Here is a 12,189-nt window from a genome sequence, read left to right on the forward strand (position 1 = left end):
GAGAGAGAGAGAGAGGGGGGGAGGCAGGATATTTGAAAAATTTCAAAATATAAAAGTATAAGTGGTTAAAGTAACCAAAAATGGGACGAAATTTTATTTTATTTGCAAGTTTGTGTCAATATAGATTTTAATTTCTTTCAATATCTAACATTTTTCTGTTATAATATTAACATACAATTTTCAACTCGATATTAAGAATATCACATTTTGATAGCTTTTAACATAAAGATTTTAATATTTTAAAGTACAATAGTATGTTAAAATTAGAATATCTTTTTTGATGAAACTTGTAATAATTTTAAATCACTAGCTGGAGTGAATTGTATTTTAATAGGAAATGCTTTCAAAATTACAATGATAAAACGAAATTGTGGCTTCGCGTGCTTTGCATACTTGATGTACGTGTTTGGTACGAAAATTACAGTTGAATTACTACAACATATAGGAAATTTCGATTTTAACAAAATTAGAGTTGAGCTTGGAAATGCAAGGTTATCGGAAAGTATCTCCAACCTTGCTGAAGGCACACATGATATAACTCTATACAATTATGGGATTAAAGTCTTAATTAGAAACTTTACTTTCGATAATTAACTTTGTTAATTAATATTCTTTACTCTTGTACAGGACGCTGGTTTTCCGTACAAATTTTAACAATGTATTTTGAGCCGAAGAAAAAAGTTACATAAACGTAAGTTCTAATGTTTTATTAAAAAATTATAGTAAAAATATGAAATTTGCAAGGAACAATTTTTCATTTTTTAACAAGAATTTTTCATTTTAAAATGCCGTCCACCTATGGCTAAGTTTGACATCGATGTAATGAACTGACATGTGTTTATGAGAAACGGCGTTTTTCAATTTTCGTAACAGTCATGTACAATCATATGAAAATCCATATGCTATTCGAGAAACAGTTTGTCAATGTCAGTTCAATTGTAATATATGGGTATGTATAAAGTAAGATGAAATTGTTTCTTGCAGATTTCATATTTTTTTATAACTTTTTAATAAAGCATTTTAGGACATATATTTATATAACGTTTTTTTCTTACCTTATTGCATATATTGTTAAAGTATGGAAAATTAGAAGAGATACTCTATGATAACTTACATTAAATATAAATAGTAAATAATGTATAAATTATTTTTTATAAAAAGTAAATGATATTAAATGATTATGCTATAATAAAAATACAGAGTCTTTCTTTAAGAAGTATATAAGTTTAAAAATTGATTTTTAAATATAATATATTATATATTATTCAGATAGAGTCAAATATATCGAAACTAAATTTTCAAAGTATCAGTACTACCGACTTCGTCAGAGAAAAAGAAAATAAAGTTGATATGGGATTTATCTCATGCATTTATATAGAAAATTCATACATCAAAAATTCTACATATACTTATAAGTTTTACTTTTCTTTTATATAAGGAACACATTTCAGTAAAGCCAGGATTTATTTGACTTGCGTTATTCTTTACAAACTTCGTTCAATTCTTTACAAATTTCGTCGTTACATAAAAATTCAGTCCTATTTCCAGAACCTAGTAATTTTCTTCGTTTATTCGGTGCCGCTCTCAATGGCTTGTCGCAATGTTGAGCACAATAAAGATTGACGGAGCCTTACACCAACATAACCTTAGACCAATAATCGAGAGAGCTTTTTAACCTGACCTGAAAACTTCTCTCTTATTTCCTTCCTGCACATTGCCCGCTCGATTCTGTACAATTCAGTTTGCTTATACTGAAGCTGGCAGCTTTCAGAAAACGTTTCTGTTGTCTAACACGTTTCTTTTGTAATCACCCTGTCGAGTTAAGTAATATATGACATCTGAATAGCAAGTTACTCTTATTAATGCTTGTTTCCAATGTAAATTAATTTTAATCTCAATTCAACTTACTCTTCATCTTTTCTAATTAAAAAAAGATGATGAATAAATTAAATTGAGAAAGTTAATTTAAGTTAATAGAAATGGCTCCTCATCCAAAAAATGAAATAGTGAGAAAGTTGTTATTGTGTATAATTTAAATTGTTAAACGTTTTTGTTGCGAAAAAAAAATATCTGATTTATTTACACATGTGAGATTAAAATTTATATTCAATTTGCAAAGGAGGATATTTTCTGAATAATATTTTGAGTAATTTTTGTTTTAAATTATAAGTTACGTTATCCGAAAGTAGTATAAATTTCTTTCAAACTGTAATATTATTTAGAAAATTTTCTTAATTTATTATAGAAATTACATGTAGCATTTCTTTAAGCTTATACTTTATAATATGGATTAAGATCTTAGAAATAAAGGAAAAAAAAAGAAATTTAATTTGTGAAAAATAAACTGTTTAAAATTTTTGCTGCACAATTTTTGCAAAAAATATATTTTAGCGTTATAAGAAAAATTATATTTTTATTATTTTTTATATTCAGGAAATATTTTATGTGTCTACAATCTAAAAGAATGTCTTAAATTTTTAAATGTTTATATTAATGTTTTATAATATTAGATAGATTTATTTCTACGAAGTAGTTTCTAAGAAGATAAAAATGGACCACCATGCTCTCGCCATGCTAAAAGAAGTATAAGGTTTTATATAATTAATGGCAATAAAATGATGTTTCTTATCTGAAACAACATCATAAAATTGGTAATTGCCTTCATTATTCAATGATACCGAATAATTATTTTATTGCTACAGATGTAATTTTTCGTTTATTTCATTTTTATGGCGTCTCGCTTTAGACCGCTTTAATGACGTCTCTAGAATTTCTTTAGAATTAGATAAAAGTGTATAGAGATTCACGAATTTAATGAATTTTATCGATCGCGACATATGTACATGTGAAGCAATTAAGATAGCTATTTAATAAAGTATGTAAATAAGCTAAGACATCATTATATTTTTTTGTTTTTTAAATTTTCAATTTTATTGTATATCAAATTTTATTTCGCGATAACATATTTAATAAAACAATCAAGAAGTCGTCATTTTTTTATTATGCTTTTTATAGCTAAAAGCTTTATTGATTACGTGTATAAAAAAAAGAAAATAATTCTATAATTACAATAATTTATTAACTATAGTTGTTGACATTACGTTACGGAAGAAAACATTAAAAATTTCGAAAAAATACTGAAAATTGAATGTTAACATCTAATTTTTGGTGTTTTTCTTTTCCAAATTTTTAGTGTTTTTTTCACAAGAATTACCATAAACAAATTGATGATTTTTGACAAGATAATTAATTGCATGTATATTTACATGGAATTTAACGCATACTATATGACTTCAAAGAATCATCTTTTTATTTAACGTGTAATTTTTGAATTTAGCGGTTAAGATAATGTGTTAGATTTCTAATCAAAAGGCTCCTTAAATATATTTTATTTTAATAAAAATGATGTTTCAAATCACATTATGATGTTTTAAACATTACAATATTTTAAACATTACGATGTTTTAAACTTCGCGATATTTAAAAATAAAATACGACGGCACCGGTTTTAAGAATCACACATTTCTGATGTGCAGTTGTTCTTTGCATTTGCGTCATGCGAAGAAGCAACAAATGCACAGGTAACGGTTTAATTAAAAAAAATCTTTGTTTTTGCTGGGATGTTTATACGTCGCTGTTTTCTGTCGCAATTCTTTTGCTATTGTATTATCTCTGCCTGTTATTATATCGAGAAGAGAGAACCATATGTTTCTTAAAACCTAGTGAAGTGTACTCTTCTTTAATAAACACGAAATAAAAATTCAATGGTAGATGCGCAAATTACAATTCTGTAATTGTAAGAAACACTTGTCGTAGAAGCGATTTTATTGATCATACACCAGCATAGTTCGAAAAAAACAAGATTACACGTGATTATTTCCAATTAATTAAGCCTAATGGAATATTTAATTTAACTGTGGAATGTACCTATAATATCTTCATAAAAAGCCTATTTTTATTCATTTTTTCGCACGCGAATTTTTTCCGTCTGCGTATATAGTTCGCAAAGTAATTTGATAATGCATCAGCTTACCGTAATCCTTGCAAATACAATAGATCTTTTTACTAAAGATGTAATACCTACAAACGATTTATAAAGCATTTTTAATCATGCAATAAATAAGTTTTAATATATCGATAAGTCTATCAAATGATATTATTATAATTGCACGTATAGATGTTACATGTATGCTCAAATAAGAAATTACGTTGTAAGAAAAAATAAATTGCAAAAACATTCATCATGAGAAAAATCAAAAAAAATTCCTAAAAAATATATTTCCTATAAAAAATTTCCTATAAAAAAATGATTTTATTTTGATTTTATTAATAAAGATTTTCTCCTTTTTTGAAAGGTTCCCTTGTTTCTAAAAATAATTCTTGTGAAGATATTTTTTCTAAGTGTCCTTTAATAAGCTCATTAGACACAAAACATTCGAATATATATATATATATATATATATATATGGGAACTACATGCCTCTAAAAACCACATTTCAACACATTTATTATTGCACATTGTAATTTTCTCGCGAAGTGCAAGCTCTATTTTATAACAGTTTATAACTTATATACTATATATCTTCATGCGTATATTCCCTATAACTTTAACATTCGGATTATTCAACCTTGATCCAGTTGACGCTATGTGAACATTCAATAACTATAGTATTCAGCTCACTAAATCGCTCTTATTAACAGAGGTATAATATCATCGATTCAATAATTCGACAAGAAAGCTGTGATATTCACGGATATTGAAAGTGTTATATTCATCTACAATACTATTATCTATAAAAGATTGTACATATTTGAAAAAAAATATTACGTAAATAAATCGAAAAAATTTGAAGTCTATATAATATTCATACAATTAATAAATAAATTATTTTTACAGGATAGACTATAGAAATAAAATCGAATAAGCATTTCTTCAACTTTGTATTGTAAAAAGAATTTTATTTTAAAGAAGATCTAAAAATTTGAAAGAAAATTGAAAAGAAAGTAATTTTTAATAAAGAAATAATTAAAAATGTAAAATAAAATTTACATGATAAATAGTTTTTAAGGAGAAATTTCAAAATTAAGAGAATTAGTAATTTGTACTTTTTGAAATTTAAATGATTTTTAACGATTTTATGTATCACGCATCATTAAAGGTTATTTAAATACGTATAGGAAATATAATATTTTATTTATAGTTGCGATTTATTCAGCAAAATTGAATAGTTTTGCTATAACTTGAAAACATATTACGTGATGCAGCCTTTGCTTTTCTTCTTTTCTTTCGCTTTTTATTGTGCAACGGTACAATGGGTGCAATTTTATAGTGAATGCACTGTGCGCGTCAAAGCTACACGGTGCACATTTGTAGACAATATTGAAATAGATCACAAGTTATATATATCAAAGATCAAAGATTTCCTATTGTGGATCATCAGCAATCTCCTAATACACGTAGCTCTAATTGAAAAAAAATTACAGCAAATAGATGTCCATGACTTTTTTTATATGTATAATTATTGTACTTATAGAATCGTATGCATATGTACTATGTTTACATACATTAGAATGAGTAGGATTATTGTTCCTATTATATATCATTTAAACACGATTAGATGGAAATTTCATTAAAAAATACGTTAAAAAATTAATAATAAAAATAATCAAAAATAATGAATCAATGCAATATTATTTTCTCTAATTTTATATATTAGATAATATTATATATTAGATTAAATAATTTCTTTGTAATGCGCATTATTGTGCATTTATTAAAAATTATTACATTAGATTTATTACTTTTATAAAACAAATCTAATTTTACTTTATTCATATTTTAATGTTGAAGAACTTAATACTTTATTTTTTGTTTTTTAAATTCTAAATTATCTTAAGTCATCGATTTGAAAAAAAATTTAGAAGCGTTTAATAATAATTTAACTTATGATTCATCCACTTATTTATCCATTAATTATAAAACAGATTTTATCTTTTTTAGAGAGAGAAGAAATAGAAATAAAGTTACAGATAAACGATAACATTGCACGAAGTGATTATTTAATCGAAGATTCATCTCTCGCAATGAAGTATAAAAGTTTATAACGCTTTCTCTCTGCTAGTCAAATTATAAAGGAATGAGTTTTAATCTCAAACCATTGATGGAACCCCTGTAGTCATGAAATATCCTGTAGACGGATTTTTGTTTTGATAGAAACGCGCATTGACGTCAACGTTTGGAAGAATAAAGCTTTTCGATTTTTACGCGGTTGAGATATATTGTTTTATCCCGTTTCCATTCACTTTTTCATTAGTCATAGATAGAAATTCATTAAGACAATAGATTGCACTTTAATTTTATTCTTGAGAATTTTCAAGATTTAAAAGTACCTACATTAATTATGAAACATAAAATGCTATCTATTTATCTTATCAGCAACGATACTCTTTAACAGAAGCATATTTATATGAATATGGTAACGTTATGAAGGATTGATATTTTAATTTATGTTAAAAGATATAATATAAATTATAATTAATAAAATAAATTATAATTAATTTTAAAATAATATGGTTTGTGATAATTGACATATTCTATTAATTTACATATGATAAGAATATATGATTTACATTCTGATGAGATGTAATTTCAATTACATCAAATTGATGACTTATATTATAATAATTAATATAATTTCATTGAAAATTGACATTATCATAAAAGTATCTTTTACATTACAATAAATCATAAAATATTATTAATTACATCATTAGGATATTACATAGAATTAATATTATGACACACACACACACACACACACACACACACACACACACACACACACACACACACACACACACACACACACACACACACACACACAACACAATGATTGTTCGCTCTTTTCAACGTTCGAAAAGAGCGAATAATCATTGTGTTTTGAACAAAATTTTTTATAAATTATTAAATTTATTTTGACAAGAGTCTAAAAATGATAAAATAATTGAAACTAAAAACAGTTAAAGTAAATCTATTAAATTATGTATACCTGTTATATTAAAAAGAAAACTAAAAATTTTCAGCTCGTTAAAGTTTTGCGATATTTCGCAACGCAGATGTTAAACATACAAACATTTTCTGCTGGCGCACACCAGATCCGCAAATATAAAAACTCGAAACTTTCCTCGATGACGTTGTGCTTTGTTGGATTTTGACAAATGTGTTCGAATAAAGTTACAAAAGTTTGTAACGTGAAAGGTGACGGTCGGACAAGTGGCTCCGTACGGTGAGATTTCATTATGCTTGGAGCGCAAGCGTCAAATCAGTAGGGGCGAGTGTTTTATGGGTGCATATTTATTCATGTCGATACTTTAGACATTTCCAGACCAAACTTTTCTTCTATCTCACGATGGATTTTAATATCAGGCACCAATAACTTCATCGATTTCAATTTACTACCGTGCAAAACTTTTATGCGTTACAATTTTTTGATTGCGTGTCTCAATAACGTTTTCTCATGATGAAAATGAATTAAATTTAATTTAAAGTTGCAACGAAAAAGAACAAAAAGTTGATTTTTTTTTCTTATAACTCAATGTATTTGTAAAGTTCTCGCCCACGCAGGGCTCGTGCAAGTTACGAATCAGCCCTGATCAACCCCACTATTGCCACTAGTTCCAGTGAAGCAGACTGTGTCGAGGGTGCCTACCGCGCGGCAACCCCTCGGCGCTCAGTGGCTGCGCTTCCTCCGTATCAGGCGTTACGCACGCGTCTCGTATCTGGATCCGTGTATGGTGTGCATTTTCAGTAGAGGCGAATATCCCGCGAGTTCTCGCGGTAAAAAGAGGAATTAACCGAGCGTGTATCGCGATCTATCGCGCCGTGAGCGTTTCCCGCGCGCATTATATTCGCGATCTTCCTGATCTTCGATTATTTCTTAACGTCGTCATCGTCTTCATTTTTTAACGTAATTAGTATCGTGTTTCTCTTTCGACACATTTGGACTTTACGACAGTCAGAAATAAAAAAATTTTAATTTTACATGTCAGATGCAGAGTGAGATAGATTGCGCTCTTTATAATGATTTGTATTAGTTTTATTGTGAATAAGTTTAAAAATTGAACCTATTTAAAATTTTTTTTTAAATTATAGAAAAAAAATTTTAGTGTTTAGCAGGAAATATTTACTGATGATTTGTAAGATAATTCTAACAATAAGATTAAAGTTCATCTACAGAACATTTTTTTTATGCAAATGACTTTCTTACTGAATGTACTTTATTACTAAATTTTCAAGAAATATTTTTTTAATATTATTTTTATATTGTATTTTTACTTCATAAAAATTACTTCATAAAAGTTTTATAAAAATTTACGTTTGTGATATTATAATCATGAAATAATATCGAATATGAAAAAAAATGAATAATCCTGCAATAAATTTACCTGTTACACGTGCAACGAGCTGCAACGATCGAAATGCTATTCATTTTTTATTGCACGATCGATTTTTTTATAAAAACTTCTTACTTTTTCAAATATTCATTATTTATATCAAGTATGTGTGATGTTTCACATGTGCAACTAATTGATCGTATATCATGAAAGCTCCGATATGAGTTCCATCGTAAAATTTTATTTACAAAATTAATAATTTTTATAATGAACTGTGCACATTTTTTTATGAATGTTCTTTATAACAAAATTATTATTAACTTTCCACGTTTTTGGAAATAAAAAAAATAGCATCCTCTTTCGATTTGAAAACTGTAATTTTTATTACATTATTTGCAACGTTTAAAGACTTACGACGTGTTAAATTGTACAAGTGAAACTTAGTAGAACGCTAAGTTATAGTTAGATATGACGAATTGAACAAAACATAGGACTTGTCAACTTGGAGCATCAACTTAGCCACACGATGGTGGCTAAGACCGAGGTTACGTCAGACCGAGGTCATATTTACTGACCTACCTCTTTTTGACCTCATTTACCTCGTTGTAGATATATAACATCGTGGTTGCGTCCATGTATAATGATTTAAGATATTTACTTTATTCTAATGAATTCTTAAGATTGTGCTTTGGCATATGTGACAGTGTATCTTTAAAATCCTTTATTAATTTTTTATTTTTCTGATTATTTTTTAGTGTATAGTGCATATATTAATTGATTTTTAAGGAAATTATAAGATTATTTATGTATTTAATATACATTTGTGACATATTTAATTCTTTCTAAACCTGTTTTTGAACATTCTTATTTATATGTATGAAAAGGATGATTTTGCTTCAGCATCTAAAATTTTTTAAAAAGTTAAGTACAAATTTAAAAATAATTTTGTTGGACCACCAAAATAATTATATAAGATGTCAAACTGGTTGCATCAAAATTATTCTTTTCATATAATTGCAGAATTTTCATAATTTTTAAAAACATATTTAAGAATTTAATGTTTAAGTAAAAATGTATTTGAGGTATGATTATCAAAATTTTATCAGGATAAAAATATGGTTCTATTTTACAGTCATTATAATGAGCGTTTATAACCAATTATTTCTACAATTTAAATCTTGCTTCTACAATTTTCTGTGTAGATCTTATATTATTCGCGTTCGTGTTGCACATGAATGCAAATATTTGATAAAGACAAATGAAAGTGCTTGTGATTATCACGATTCGTTTATAGACATCTTCACCATTCGCGAAAATGCCTGAAAAAAATTTATGAGAGAACATGAATAACGCGAGATAACGCGATGCAAAATTTCCGATAAACTGGATGAATCACTGACCTTTATTCGCAGGTGGAAGGATATGTAGTGATTGAGTGCGCGATCGAGAAAAACCACGTTCATCTTCAGGTAGTCGGGTCTCAAAACGCTTTTCATTTTTCTTCGTTCACATTTTTCCCGTGTATCCCGCGGGATTTTCTTCGGTGACATCAAAAGGAATCCTTCTCCATCGGGATTTCGTTATATTGAAGGTGAGCAACTTTTCTAGAAAACCTACCTCATACAGCCATAACTTTAAATCAAATTTTACAGAAACAGTTAATTCAGCAGAAAATGTCATGATCGATGTCCTGTGGGAGTTAACTTTAATATTCTTTTGATATGCTTTTTGTGTCTGCAATTATATGAAAATAATTCCCTTTTTCTATTATTCAAAAATTAAAGGCCTGCATTCTTATATATAAAAACACCTTTTTTTTATTGATCATGTATGCATATATATTTCAAAATTGATTATCAAAACTTGATATCTTTGTATAAAGAAATTTTCTTTTTATAATACAATCAATTTTCGTAATTACAAACAATTTAAATAAAAATAACTTGCGTGTGTAGTTGCTATAAATTATTTCAAAATATGATTTTGAATATTGCTGTTTCTACAATATATTATTTCGAAGCTAGAAGGATGAAGTAAAATAGAAATTGATTATAACATTAATGTCTCATCTCGTTTCTTTAGAAGCATATTGCTTCATATACATAATCATGATAAGCACTTAATGAGCAGAATAAAAATTTAAGTATTTCCAAAGGCTGGTAGATTTGGAGATCAGGAAAGTCAATCATAAACCATCCGTATGTGATAAGGTCTTGCAAACACGAACGTTCTGACGTTCATACGTTATACATTTTCCATATAATACATTACTATTTGTCAAAGTGTGCACTTATGTTAACACGTGCCTTAGAATAGCTATCGATTGTCATTTACCTAAATTACGAGCTTTTTATGTAGGCCGATAAGGTCAAACGTGACTTTTCACAGTTATAGCCGGGTACCATATCGCAGTTAAGATGTGTTGCTCTTTTTTCTCTTTTTGCTCACCAGGTATATCATGATAAAAGTACATAAAATTGTTACGATTAGGTTACTCATCTGTGCGTATCGTAATAGGTATAAAATTTCTTTTTTCGTTTCGATATATTGATAAATTACATTTGTTCATGATACATCACGAGCTAAATCAGTAAGTAAGTCCAAATATTTATGAAAATGAAATACCAGAGAAAGACAATGTCTCAGTAATTTATGTCTAAGTAATCAATGTCTAAGTAATCAATGTCTAAGTAATTCAGAGTGATATAAAACTACGTGCTATATCAATTATGAAATTGTCTGCAGATTTTAATATTTCATAGCGAAAATATATTATGAACAATAAATAAAGGGTAATTTTGTTTTTCTTTCATGTAACAAATGAGAGCTCGATTTATTGCAAATATTTTAATTATTCCTTGTTATGGATAACTAAAATTTTATATGAATTTCACGCTTCCGCATACAAATTCCATATTATTAAATATTTTATAATATTTAGTAAAATGATTCGAATATTATTACACACATGACATCTCTGATCAATCATACGTTTCTTTAATTGCTGTATTAAATTCAAAGATAAGAATTATACACAAAAATAATGTTATATTTCAAAATACTGATTAATAATAATTTTTCTAATGGAAAATAATTAATACATTTTAATTAGTATACTTAACTTAAAATATTTTAATTAATAAATTTTAATTAATTAATATATCATATTAATGCTACTAAGTCATTACTTTAATATCTTTTTTCTTCAAATATTATTAAGTTCATTATATTTCCTTGATTATTGAATTAAGCATGACTTTTCTTAATTATAAAACGTGCGTTTATCTTCATGTTCAAAAGAATACGCGGTCGGAGATACTACCTGCGGGCGTTGCTCAAGAATTCTATTACACCATCGATATTCAAGTTTTACTCACGCGAGATGCAAATTTTATTACTACATTTAATAAATATTATGTCCGAGTGCAATTTCGCGATCACCAAGCGAGTTGCCTATGCGAATACGATCGATGTCTTCACTGCAAATATTAATTTATTACGCGCGCATCTCACGGCTAATGTTTTTCTCTATCGCGTATGACGCTCATGAGGATAACAGATTGCGTGATTTTATCGGCCTAATTGAAAGCGCACCTCGGGCGTAAATGCGCGCTCGGCACGAGTCGGCATTAATGATTCATCGCATGTCAATACATATCCGTGCCTACTGCATCACGAAGGATGCTACGATCTGAACTATTTGCAAGGCCAACGTCCGAGAATGAACCGCCGTTTATTAAGCACGCCAGTGAAATTGCCGGCGGGACGATATGAAACACATTCACGCGCTGAATA

This window comes from Atta cephalotes (genome assembly GCF_000143395.1).
Source record: "Atta cephalotes unplaced genomic scaffold scaffold00016, whole genome shotgun sequence".
Lineage (NCBI taxonomy): Eukaryota > Metazoa > Arthropoda > Insecta > Hymenoptera > Formicidae > Atta > Atta cephalotes.